Consider the following 13,363-nt stretch of genomic DNA (forward strand, 5'->3'; position numbering starts at 1 on the left):
CCGAGGGTGTAGAGCTGGTCCAGTGTTCCACGGCCGGGACGAAAACCACACCGTTCCTCCTGAATCCGAGATTTGACTTCCCGATGGACCCTCCAGCACCCCTGAATCGACCTTACCAGGGAGGCTAAGGTGTGTGATCCCTCTATAGTTGGAGCACACCCTCTGGTCCCCCCCTTCTTAAAAAATCATTTTATCTTCCTCCCATGAAATAAATGCTGCATTAAAAGCCAACCATTCGTTGCCAGATTTACCGCCACTAGAGACAGGGACATTGATGTTTCATTCAGCACATCAAACAGATTATAGTGAGGAAATTACAGCGGAGGAGAATTTGCTATTCAGCTCTTTGCGGACAGCTGACCTGCGCACCTTCAGCTCAGCTTGCTTCACAGGCTTGATGTAGTGCACGACAAAGAGGGATCACTTCAACGAGGCAAATGAAAAAGAGAGCCAAGCTAAACACAATAAATGGCCATGAAGCCGCTTCTGCGTTTTTTTTTTGCATCTGTTCCCATGTGCAAGTTGTTCTACTGGGTTTTCATCTTACGGTAGATCAATAGTTAATTTAGTGAACGTTCTGCCATCTTTTGGGGGACAAACTCATTTTGATTACAGGTGCATCGCTGAAACAACACGCAACCTTTCCGTGCAAAATTACTTCTGCAAGACACTTCATTTTTCTACAGGCTTCATTTGACTGCCACTTACCGGACACTTCATTAGGTGCACCAGCCCAATCGAGATCGAAAACATTTGAATCATTTTGCATTTAGGGAATACTGTAATGCCTTTTGATTAATTGGGGGAAATATTGTGTTTTCCAGATAAGCAGCATTTGATCCAGGACTGGGACTAAATCTGTATTCATTTTTGTGGTGTGCCGTGAGATTTTTCAAACTTAAAATGTGTGCCTTAATTGGTTCAATAAAGGTTTGGACTCACAGCCGTAAGTGACCTGTCCTTTAAACAATATTACTATGGTTTGCTTTGCTTATTTTCACATTTCAACATATAGAGGTGTTAAGAATGTTGAAATATCACTTGTCTGTGCAGTTAATAAAGGATTTGTGATGGCAAAAGTTTGACTGATGAATTTAATTGCCATTATTTGCTGAAGGCAGTGGGGAACCTTAAGGGCACTAATTGAAGCACTGACCTACATTTAGAACCATCCCAAATTCTAATGTGTGCCACAAAACTAAAATTAATTCATCCCCAAGTTCTCTCTGCTGCACTGCGTCCAGTATATGTACGCCGGTGTTAAGTTTGTCCAATCGAATGTCAGCTTTCTCGTGCTGCCGTGTTAATCTATTCTGACCACAGCACTCAGAATCAGTCTTGCAGGCCAATATAACTTAAACTATATTAGGAATGGGACTGTTTCTTCAACCAGATTAGCCTCATAAGGTCCGCAATAATTTCAGTCTATTTACACACAAATGTATTATGTTTGTTCATGTTTTTGTCATGTTCCAAGATAAATATTGATTTTGAACTGCTCCAGTAAAGTACATGGCTCAGTTGTGTACGACGGTGTATTAGGGCAACATATTAATATTTTTTCAAGGGGGGGTAATATTCAGAGAAAAAAATACTCAGAAACTTAGGAGAAATACACGCAGCGTAGCTGTTGTCTGTGAGAATTCGTTGGTGGTTAATTGAACACTGTTTATAAAATGAAAAGGCAGGATGGAGACGGATTCATTCTTAAATTTAAACTTTACTCGTCATTCACCGCAGCTAAAGCGACAACATTTCCTGATCCCCCATCAGCTGACTAACACTAACCAATCAGATGCTAGCATACCATAGGTAAATGCAAGCAGCAGATTTGACACATCAACTTAGCTACTTGTACAAAAAAAAATACCAAAATGTATGAATGTGTAAATAATAATTCTGGAAACATAAATGTACAAACTAACTTTAATGGCTTGATCCTCAGGGTGTGGACCTTCTTTGTCGCTAGCAGTCCCCAACGGTCCCAATGCTTCAAAGTGTGAATGCTTAACATGATGTGGTTAATCGCTGCTAAAGCAATTACTATCTCTTCATTTGTAAAACCCGATCAAAAAGTATAGGCAAACTTATCTGACTAGTACGCTACTTGTATTTCTTGTAAGTTTCTGAGTTCTTTTCTTGCAAATCTGCCACTTTATAAAGTCTCAAATTTGCCACTTTATAAAGTCTCAAATTTATGAGTTTTTTTCTCATAAAGTCACAAATCTGCGAGTTATTTTCTTGGAATATTGCCCCCACTCTCTAAAAAAATCTTTATTTATACGTGGCCCTTATTCGCCGTCGTAGTTGTGTGCTGTAATGCTATATTGTATTTTTGTATAATATTGGTGGTTTCTGTAATTGCAAAGTGAAAGTAGTTCTGTCCACAGGTGGATTCAAGTAAGGCCTTAATGAAGTCAACTGCCTATTGAAAAAAATCTAAACAAATTTTGTTCAACATTTAAAGGTAAGTCAACCTCAAAATGTTCTTTACAATACTGTAATATGTTCTATGCAGCACTATTAGTCTAAAGACAGTATTCTGATTAATATTGTGTTTGTAGAATATGAATAAAGCAGCAAAATCCACCCATTTTTATCTAACTAAGAGGGCGGCCATTTTGCCATGTATAATGACATCACAGTTGCTCAGGGCTCAGGTAACAACCAATCCCGGCTCACCTTTTCTGAGTTTGGTCATGTAACATTTACAAGCTGAGTCGTGATTGGTTGTTACCCAAGCCCTGAGCAACTGTGATGTCATTTTAGGTCTACAGCAAGTAGCAAAATGGCCGCTCCCTGAGATGGATAAAAGCGGTTGGATTTTGACTGTTTACTTCATATTCTACAAACACAATATCAATGAGAATACTGTCTTTAGACTAGTAGTGCTGATAGAACATATTATTGTAATTGTATTTGGGGTTGATTTCCCCTGTAAGGTTTCCCAAGAATCCAGATGTAATAGTCAACGTGCATGAAAAGTGTGAGCTCCTCTGTCGCTCAACCACAAGGCAACGACAGCCCGCTCTTCCATCCTTAGGCCTCATTATACCCTGTCAGGTTGATGGGGAAACATTAGACGTCAGGGAGTCGTCCAGATGGAGCAGCACACTGTGATAAGTGTTTTGTTGTTCTACCTGAATATCAAATCCTGTTCATTAGAGTTGAAAACATACAAGCATGTAATTTGGCTATAGTGCTGAAATGCTCATTCATCTCAAGCAGAATTCTGTAATAGCAGCTTTGAACATTGTTCTTATTAAGTGATCAGAAAATACTACAGTATTCATAATTCCTTCAAAGTCTTCTTCAACTTTGTTCAGCACTGTGGGTTATATGATCAATACAACCCACAGAGCTTGCAAACTCACTCACCCTGTTGTCATGCCTAGATCCACTCTACGTAGCCAAAACTGCCATCAGGTTTCGACAATTTCAACAGTGGAATTAACTCATTCACTGCCATTGACGGCTATAGATGTCAAAAATGTATTTAAACTATTTCTGTTAGTTTAACATTTTTCCCACTTTTGTTAACAAGAGTATGAAAACCTAGAATTGTTTTTTTGTATTAGAACTGATATAAAATTTGTGATTAATTGTGAGTTAACTAGTGAAGTCATGCGATTAATTACGATTAAAAATGGTTATCGCCTGACGCCCCTAATTTTTAATAATCTTTTCTTCTTTTTTTTAAATAAAGATTATTAAAAATGTATTAATAATTTTAAATAATATTTTCTTTAAAAAAATAAAGATTATTTAAAATTTGAAAAAATAATTACAATTACTTTATTTATTTATTTTTAAAGAAAAGATTATTTAAAATAAAATAGGGGTGTCAGGTGCTGAAAATTTTTAATCATAATTAATCGCATGATTTAACTAGTTAACTCACGATTAATCACAAATTTTTTATCTGTTCTATATGTACAAAAAAAATTCTAGTTTTTCATACTCTTGTTAAAAAAAGTGGAAAAAAATGTTAAACTAATGAACTTATGAATTTATGACGTCTATAGCCGTCAATGGCAGTGAATAAGTTAAAATTTGACATTGAAGCAAAATAGTAAAATGCTCTACACCAGGGCTCTTTTCGAAGCTAAGAGCTACTTCTTGGCTACTGATTAGTGGGAAGGGATAACAGTCAGATACACATTTCTGAAATACATTTGCTCAAATTACATTTAATCATGCATTATTATTATTATCCATCCATCCATTTTCTTGGCCGCTTTTCCTCACTAGGGTCGCGGGGGTGCTGGAGCCTATCCCAGCTGGCTTCGGGCAGTAGGCGGGGTACACCCTGAACTGGTTGCCAGCCAATCGCAGGGCACACAGAGACGAACAACCACACTCACATTCACACCTAGGGACAATTTGGAGAGTTCAATTAACCTGCCATGCATGTTTTTGGAATGTGGGAGGAAACCGGAGTACCCGGTGAAAACCCACGCAAGCACGGGGAGAACATGCAAACTCCACCCAGGAAGGCCGAAGCCCGGACTCGATCTCACGTCCTCTGCACTGGGAGGCGGACGTGCTAACCAGTCAGCCACCGTGCTGCCTATTATTATTATTATTATTATTATTATTATTATTATTATTATCATTAGGGACTAGAGGAAAGAAATCAGATAACCCAGTTAAATCAACCACAAAACTTGGTTGACACAAAAATTTCTGCCTTGAAACGGGGGCAGGGCGATTACCTGAATAATCGATGGAATAATCAATAGGATAATCAATTCTAAAAATAAAAAAACTAATTGTGATGGCCCTAGTTATTTTTTTATTAACTTAATCATTCACGTGAAGACACCGATTATGGTAATATTTTTCAAAAATAATTGGGAAAAAAATATCAATATGCAACACTATTTCTTTAAATCATTTCCATTGTTTAAATTTCCAAATTTGCTACAAAATCACAAGGCTGTGTTATGCTAAACTATTTTTAGAACAGGCCCACGTTCTGTGGTCTTTGGGGGATACCTTGGGGGATATGTCGGTTACCCCTGCTCTACACACATTAAAACACACAATATTTTGGTTAACAGTCGTCAGATTTCCGCTTTATGTCAATCTTTTTTTATCAGTATTCCGTTTTTTTCTTTTGTATAACTATATGTAATACATGACAAGATTGGCTGACTAGTCATGATTATGTCAATCAAAATCATCAACAATTAAATGAATGAATGAACTCAACTTGGTTTACTTTTTGAAGCTTTGTTTTTATTCATAACCACAATCTTCAACTCTCATTGGAGCGGTTCACAGCCAAATGTAAAAAGGTTAGTATGAAAATCAACACCTCCAAAATGAATATGAGACCATGCATGGTCTTCACTTGGAAAAGGGTGAAGTGTCCTCTTCGGGTCACGGATGTGATCCTCCCCTAAGTGTGGGACATAAAGTAACTTGGGCGATGGAAGAAAAGAACGGGAGATTGAGAGTCGGATAGTGCAGCGTCTGCAGTGATACGGACCTGAATATTTACATTCCTAGTTCTCACCTGTGGTCACGAGCTATGGGTCGTAACCGAATGGGTTTCCTCTGTTCGGTTGGGTGGGAAGCTCCGTCATCCATCAGGAAATTAGAGAAGATATGCTTCTCCTTTACATCATAAGGAGCCAAATGAGGTGGCTTGGGGATCTCTGGTGAGGTGTTCCGGGCACATCCCAACGAGAGGAGGCCCCAGGCAAGACCCAGGAGACGCTGTAGAGACATGTCTCCTGGCTGTCCTGGGAACTCCTTGGGATTCCCTCGGAAAAGCTGGATGAAGCGGTTGGGGGGATGCAAGTCCGAAGACGATTGAGGGATAGTTGTCCTCTTATAAATTGAATCTATGAGCAATAAGATGAGTGCAAGCACACTGACAAAAATACAGTTTGACGGCAGAGGAGCTGTCACTGGTAGAGCCTGATGAAAACTTTCTTCTATCACAGTAAAAGTTTCCTCGCAAAGTAGCTTAGTTTTACAAGCTGTGTTGCACCTTAACAATAACAGCGGAGTTTTGCCATGTAATTAGTCCTGATTGGCTATTGTTCTCAATGCACTAATTGGCCTGCTCTAATGGTGCTCCAAGCTGTCGGAGAATGTTGGCAGAAAGCGCGGCTATTCATCTTGAAGAGTCACACTTTTCGGCACACTGCTGTGGCATCAATGCACCGCTGCAGAATATCGTCAGCTCGTTTTATTTTTTCGTTTTTTAATTGCCCCACTCAGCCTGAGGTGGTGGTTCAGTGGTTATTGGACTGGTAAAAGGTTTGAAAGTCATTGATCTTAATCTGAATGAAAGTCATTGATCTTAATCTGAATGTAATACCCGTTTTGGGTATTGGGGTTGAATGTGAAAGTTTTATGATATAGGGAATGATTTATGTACGAGTTTAATCAAACAATAGCTTCATACACACATGTATGTCTCCATTCTTGAGGATTGCTCCAAAAAGATTTTTTTTCAATGCTGGATCAGCCCTGTGCTTGAAAGGTCAACTAGAGAGAAAGAGAGAGAGAGAGACAGCTCTGGAGAAATGGATTTCTCCTTAAATTTCAAAATTACTGCTTTGGAAAGGTGCTGAAGTAATACTTTTTCAAATATAGCCTACTGTAAAATGTTGTCTATTGTTATACCAATATATAATGCAAGCCGCACCCACAGAATTACACAAGACAAAAATTAATCAAAAATGGCAACCTAACTGCCAGAAAAAAAGTTTTTAGGAAATCAGGAAATATAGGAAAAGCCATCTGTCAGTCTGACTTACCTCTGAAGGCCTTTGTCCCTTTTTTGCAGCAAGAAAGTTTTCCATGGTGCTTCCGCCAATATTGTTTCATAATTTATTTACTGCAAGCTGCCACGTATTGGCTCAATTGCCCTTTTCAATGGCCAGCTCGATCCCGTTCAACATCATAACTTGCACTGTAAGCATTGCTACTGAGTAGGACTGATCTGAATACCAACCCAAATGCTTCAATACATGCGGATTTCATTTTAAGTTGTGAACGGATCACATGGAATAAAAATAAATAAAAAAATACATTTAAAAAAGTTCACCTGGGGTTAAAGGCACAGGCACAAACAACTTAAGCCTAAATACACTTAACACTTATTCCAGCAGTCTTTATTTTCGCTCCACAAAATTCCATGATCATGGAGAAAAACGAAGCATTGCTTCACCTCTCCTAATTGTACATGTATCTCCAATTTAGAGGCATTTATGTCTCTAGGGTAAACCTCAGGCCAAACACTGCATATGTAATGAACGGTTCATTTTTAATAACAACTTCCACATAGTGTAATAGTAGTTAATTATTAACGTGGACGCTTTAAAAAATCTTTACTGATTAACAGCACTACCCTGTGGTAAATCTGCAGTACAACATCTGACAAGAAATAACCATTTGTAATGGTTGACGATTTAAAAAAAATAAACACTGAATGTATTACAAAAATCAAGCCTTAAGTTGGTGTATGACTAGTAGGGCATGTGTTATGTGGAGATGAGAAAATATGTTCAAAGGTGTCTTGTCACTATATAGATTTGCAATATACGTGTGCTTAAGATTTGATATCGACACTACTTATGGAGAGCTTCTTTACCTTGTTGGAGTTAGACCTAATAAACCCAGAGGTTTTGAATAAAACCCAGGTTAATACAACATATTGAGAATCTTCAGTTAATCTAACGTTATGTCGTGTGTATGGTTTTGGAATGTGGGAGAGAGACATTCAAGAATGCAGAGAACATGTCAACTCCACTCATGGTTGAAGCTGAGATTCTAACCAAGAACGTTTTGAGACTGAGATGAACGTGCAAGCCACATCACTGTCACCTCAGCAAAACATTATAAAAAACATACATAGCCAGTGTACCTAATCTAGCGTCCTGGGAAATATTTTCCTTAAGCCAAATCACATTCCTATTCATAAAAAATAAAAAGATGTCAAAAAAAGTCACATATTTATACATGTTTTCAGTTAAATAACATATTTTACATTAGAAAAATATCACAGCATACCACCAAACCAAAAAAAAGTTTTGCTTCTCACTCTCAGAAACAAAAGATAGATATTTTTGTAATAAATCAATCATTTTCGGACCAATTAAGCGAAACTGGATAATTTCCCGCGGCACGCCTGAAGATCTCTCACGGCACACTAATGTGCCACAATACACTGGCTGGGAATCGCTGGGCTAGAAAATTAATGGATGGAGCTCCTTATTAAACTATTGCTGTACAAATATTGTCTTTATTTTGCTAGTTTTTGTTGTTTTATTTATGTATGTATTTAGTTATTTGCACAAGAAGCCTCAAGTCTGTTTATTTATTTTTTGGGAGTAATATGTTCTATGCAACCCCACTAGTCTATACACAATATTCTTATTCATATTGTGTTTGTGGAGTTTGAGTCAGCAAAATCATTTATTTATTTATTTTTCCATCTCATGGTGGCCATTTTGTCATTTGCTGTCAACTGAAAATGACATCACAGTTGCTCAGGGCTCAGTTTGCGAGCGTCACATGACCAAACGCAGAAAGCAGGTGAGCCGTGATTAGTCGTTACCTGAGCCCTGAGGAACTGTGATGTCATTTTCAGTTGACAGCACGTGGCAAAATGGCCGCCCCCTGAGATGGATAAAAAAAAAAGGATTTTCCTGTCTAACTCATATTATTCCACAAACGCAATATATATCAGAATGCCATATTTTTACTAGTTGTAAAGAAAATGTTGGGGTTGTCTTCCCCTTTAAAAAATAAAAATAAAAAGAAGAAAAAAATTGAAAAACAGCAGTAAAATTTGTGGCGATGATCTACTTCGTACTAGTAATTGTTACGTTTCTCTGTGCTGTAAATATTTGATTCAAAATAGTGCAAGGTATCCAAATAAATTAGATCACAAAAGACATTTTATTTTTATTTATTTATTTATTTTTAGTAGCATCCAGGAAGGAATCAGTAAGCCTGAACTATTGGATCATTATGCAATTTATAGCTCAATTAAATAAATATGCAACCATTGACCATCAAAGCTTCACTATGGCTGTAATTGTTATACATTGGCACTATATAGGATAGAGAGGCTGCATAATGAGGCACATCCCAGTCTCAACTGCTACAGTATGTCCCAGGGACAGTCAAAACTATGTGAGCGCTGAAAGACAATGACCGGAAGCGTTGTCATTCGTCAAAAGTTTCACAAAGTCAACCAAAGTAAATCCCAGTAGTAGTTAGGTTCACTGTGGCTGAGGCGGGTGCGGGCCGGGGTAAGGGGGCATCGGTCACTTTAATATACTCCGAACTGTGAGGATTCGGAGGGTAGTCAGTGTTGCTGGGGTGAGAATGGCCACAAGGGGAGGGCTACAGAAAAAGAAAAAAGGAGAGCTGAGAAGAGAGTAAGATGGAGAAACTGGAGGACTCATTAAAGTGCAGACAGAAAGAGCAATGACTTGAAAAAAAAAAAAAAGGTCATGGCAAATGAACACATATAAATAAACTAAGTTGTGACAGTGATCAATATTATTCGACAGGTAATCAGCAGAGTTAGGATTTGTCCCCCACGAGACAAAAGCGCTTATAGGACAGTGGGACTGTCTAGCGTCTCTCCGAGGCTGAACGATGGACATCTGATTGAGGCTGGGCCAAGTGAAAAGTTGCAAAATCCCCACAGGAGAAGCTGAACACCGCGAAGAGTAGATAACTTTTAACCTTTAACCTTTAACCTTGCGCCGTATAAGGTAGCAGTGAAGGATCGAAGGCAGTGGCAGAGAATCGAAGGTAGCGGCGATGGGATCTATCAATCACCTGGCGTGGAGAAATATTGGATCTTATATAAGGTGACAGTGATCAAGCCTATCGCCGCTGAAGGAATGCTGTAACGTGCAGCGTTTCCAAACTGCCTCGTGGCCAAACACTGCAATATCTTGTCCACTGGGCCACTGACAGATTCTTAAATTCTTGCTGACTTTGGCACAGCAACTCATTCTTGCAATGCCTTGTGTTTTTGTTGTCATTTTTTTTTTAAATAGTGAGCCAGATCAAGCAACAACTACTGAAAGGATTTCAGCAAAACTGACTGAAAGGCCTATTAGAAAGAACCTACAATATCGATGTCCAAACATGCGATCTAGCCACACATAATGACCTCCAATAAAGCTGGCCTTAACATTATCAGAAGCACTGGTCTTCATTTACATGTAGACGTTTCTTTCATGTAACACTGGATAACCAGTGTGAGGGTTATGATGACTGTTTTAGTGATTAATAGGGGTGTTAGAAAAAATCGATTTGGCAATATATCGCAATATTGCAGCGCGCAATTCTCGAATTGATTCAATATGTGGCCGAATTGGTTTTTAAACATTAATTTTTTTATGGGAATATTCAACAAAACGTTTTACTTAGGGTTAGGATCCACACATTAAGCATGGAAGAATGTTATATTAATGGAACATTAAGCCTTAATATTTGATTTCAGTGCTGTTCAAACATGAAACAGACTGCAACCTGAATTTTCATACAAATCTTACAGTGTACATGTACAAGTTTACTGATTAGTATTTTCTAAATTTGAGTAAATAAAAAAATCGCAATAATCCATTTATAGATTCGTATCGGGATTAATCGGTATCGAATTGAATCGTGACCTATGAATCGTGATACGAATTGAATCGCCAGGTACTAGGCAATTCACTTGATGTATCAAAATACTACTGGTAACGGTACTTGGTATCAGTGACTACTAAAGTTGAGTACTTGTATCGGTCTGAAAAAATGCAGTGTCGAACATCCTTACTAATGACTTATGACCAACTGTGACATCAAGACTTAATTTAATCAGTTTGAAATTCAAATGTAGGCTACAATATGTTGTCCAGCCAAGTGGGCATGTCACCGTGGCAACTCATTGAAGTCAGAAGTCAAGTCAAAAATGTTCTTTACAATATGTTCTAAAATCAGAACACGGTGTTTGTGGAGTATGAATTAAGCAGCAAAACCCACCCGTTTTTACCACCTCTCGGGCGGCCATTTTGTCACTTGCTGTCGACTGAAAATGACATCACAGTTGCTTAGAGCTCAGGTTCAGGAACAACCAATCACGGCTCACCTGTTTTCTGGGACCGGCCATGTGATGTTCGTAAGATGTGTCGTGGTTAGTTGTTACATGATCACTTAGGCAGTGTGAGGTAATTTTCAGTCAACAGCAAGTGGCAAAATGGCCGCCCCCTGAGAGGGATAAAAATGGGTGGAATTTGCTCCTTAATTCATATTCCAACAATGCAATATTAATCAGAATGCGTTGCCGCATAAGGCATATTATTGTAAAGAACATTTTTAGATACCCAAAGAGTAACATTGTAATAATTTGGATCGAAACATATGCATTTATATTCAGTAAGAAATTATTATTATTTTTAAATCATTGTAGAATAATAGCAAAAAATTCAATTTGAAATATCTCCACCAAAGCTGTTTTAACAGCTACTCCCACTTGTAAACTGCATGTGGCATGATGGAAAGTTCAACCTTGGTTTCAAAACTTTGCAAAAACACGCTTGAAAACTCCCAAACGAATAAAATGTGTTATATTATCTGACGAAACTAAGGTTGAACTTTTTTGGCCGTAACTCCAAAAGACATGTCTGCAGTAAACAGGACACTGTTCATCACCTTACCGACAATAAAGCTTGATGTTGGAAACATCACGGTATGGGGCTGTGGTCTGTCATGGGTTTTAGGTGGCGAAGAGGCGGGGGTAGAAACAGTTCCGAAAACCAGTCAGTGTTAACAAAAAAACTTCAGGCTTCATCTATAAATGTTTTGGGATAATCTGAGGCACTTAAAATGGTGGCCGGTGTGTAGGCTACTGACACCAATTTAACATGAGTTTGAATGTGATTGGTTCCTGTAATTCTTTCTCTTTTTTTTCCCAAATATCTGACATTTAGATGGTGTGTGTAGAATTTTTCTATCCACTGTACATGTACACTGTGTGTAACGCAAAATTCCAGTTAGCTTCATTGACCAAGGAATCTTTGATAGGTTGCTGATGGGTTAAAAGCAAAGAGCAAACTCCACAATGCATGTGACAAGTAAGGTCATCAGTGTGTTAACGCACATACCTCGTAGTTGTGAGATCACAGGTTCAAAACACAGCTTTGGTTCTCTCTTGTGAAGTTAGCATGTTTTCCCCATGTTTGTGTGGGTTTTCGCCACCTTCCTCCCACAAACATGGACAGTAGGTTAATTGAAAACTCTGAATGGTTGTTTATACATTGTATGGGCTCAAGGCTCCAACTCATATGTGACCCTAATGAGAGTTAGGGTTATGGGTGAGCTGGAGTGCTATGGATGGATGGATGTGACAAATACATTGTACAATATCTGCACTTATACAATACAAAAAGAGATGAAATTATAACATCATCATGCAGCGAGGTAATAATGCCATTTTTATTGATAGGTATTGAAAAGGTATTATGTTTTGAGTACACACACACACACACACACACATATATATGTATATATATTAGAGGTGGGAATCTTTGAATGTCTCACGATTCGATTCCTATTTTTGTGTGTGTGATTCGATTCAGAAGTGATTTTCGATTAGGAACGATTTTTGATTCAAAATGATTTGATTGACAATGATTTTTGTTTCAATTTAAAGATGTTCAAGGAATCGTAATGATCTACTCCAGTCTGACTCGCTAATGCTATTTAGTGCTCTACTCGCGGCACTTTTATCACTCAAAAAAAACAGCTCCACGCTGAAAAAATACATCTTTTATTGGAATAACTTGATCGTGGCTTTTTCCTTCTTCTCTCTAATGTGGCTACAACTTAACAGTGTATCAGACCGCGTGGAACCACACTGCCCCTAGGTGGCCAAATCGAGTACAACATGAACAGCGCTCTCAATAAAGGCACACACAAACAAAGGGAAGACAGTAAAAAATAATTTAAATAAAATCGATTTGGGGGCATTTAAAATGGATTCTGAATCGTACCAAATGAGAATTGCGATTCTTATGGGAATCGATTTTTTGGCACACCCCTAATATATATATATATATATAAATATATATATATATATATATATATATAGTATAGTATATCACATGCCCATATAGTATTGTATATGCAATGTCAAGAAGCTTTGGGTAGTTGTACAATAAAGTTTTTTGGCCCCTGAGGCAGATGTCTTAATCATTTTAGAAAGATGTCAGTTGTCAGGCACGGCTTCCTGGGGCTGCTGGAAAGGCTGAGGAAATCTCATTGTACTGAGATGTAGGCTGCAGCTAGTTATCAGTCAACGTCGCTCTGAATGAGGCACAGTGGTGCAATAGGA

Source organism: Vanacampus margaritifer, chromosome 2 (genome assembly GCF_051991255.1).
Source record: "Vanacampus margaritifer isolate UIUO_Vmar chromosome 2, RoL_Vmar_1.0, whole genome shotgun sequence".
NCBI lineage: Eukaryota > Metazoa > Chordata > Actinopteri > Syngnathiformes > Syngnathidae > Vanacampus > Vanacampus margaritifer.